Here is a 742-nt window from a genome sequence, read left to right as displayed (position 1 = left end):
AAAAAAAAAACAGAAGAAAAAATAAATGATCACAGTACAGAAGTTTAAAATGGTTGATGTAAACAGAACCATATTTCCAATAGTTAGAGAAACTCTACTTTTTCTTGTTGTTATTATTGTTCCAGTCCTGGAGCTTAGGTGATGTCCCTCACTCAACCACTTGAGGCCTACCTCCACTTCCAGTTTTCTCTCTCTGTCTCTCTTTCTCTTTCCTTTTTCTTTTTTCTTCCTTTCATTCATTCTTTCTTTCCTTCTTTTCTCCTTGTTTCCTTCCTTCCTTCTTTCTTTCCTTCCTTCCTTCCTTCCTTCCTTCCTTCCTTCCTTCCTTCCTTTCTTCCTTCTTTCCCTTCTGTCTCTCTGTCTCTGTCTCTCTGTCTTTGTCTCTCTGTCTCTGTCTCTGTCTCTCTGTCTCTGTCTCTCAGTCTCTCTGTCTCTGTCTCTCTCTGTCTCTCTGTCTCTGTCTCTCTCTCTCTCTTTCTCGGTGGTTAATTGAAGATAAGAGGCTCTCAAACTTTCCTGCTTGGTCTAGCTTCTGCAATCCTCAGGTCCCAGCCTCCTGAGGAGCTAGGATTACATATATGAGCTATTGGTGCCTGGTTGCCAGTCTCTGAGGCTTGAACTCTGGGCCTAGGTGCTGTGACTGAACTTTTATGTTCAAGACTAGCACTCTATCACTTGAGCCACAGAGCCACTTCTGACTTTTTATGGTTAATTGGAGATAAGAGTCTCATGGACTACCATG

Source organism: Dipodomys ordii, unplaced genomic scaffold (assembly GCF_000151885.1).
Source record: "Dipodomys ordii isolate 6190 unplaced genomic scaffold, Dord_2.0 Scaffold139, whole genome shotgun sequence".
Classification (NCBI taxonomy): Eukaryota; Metazoa; Chordata; class Mammalia; order Rodentia; family Heteromyidae; genus Dipodomys; species Dipodomys ordii.
Note: the sequence above shows the minus strand (reverse complement) of the source record.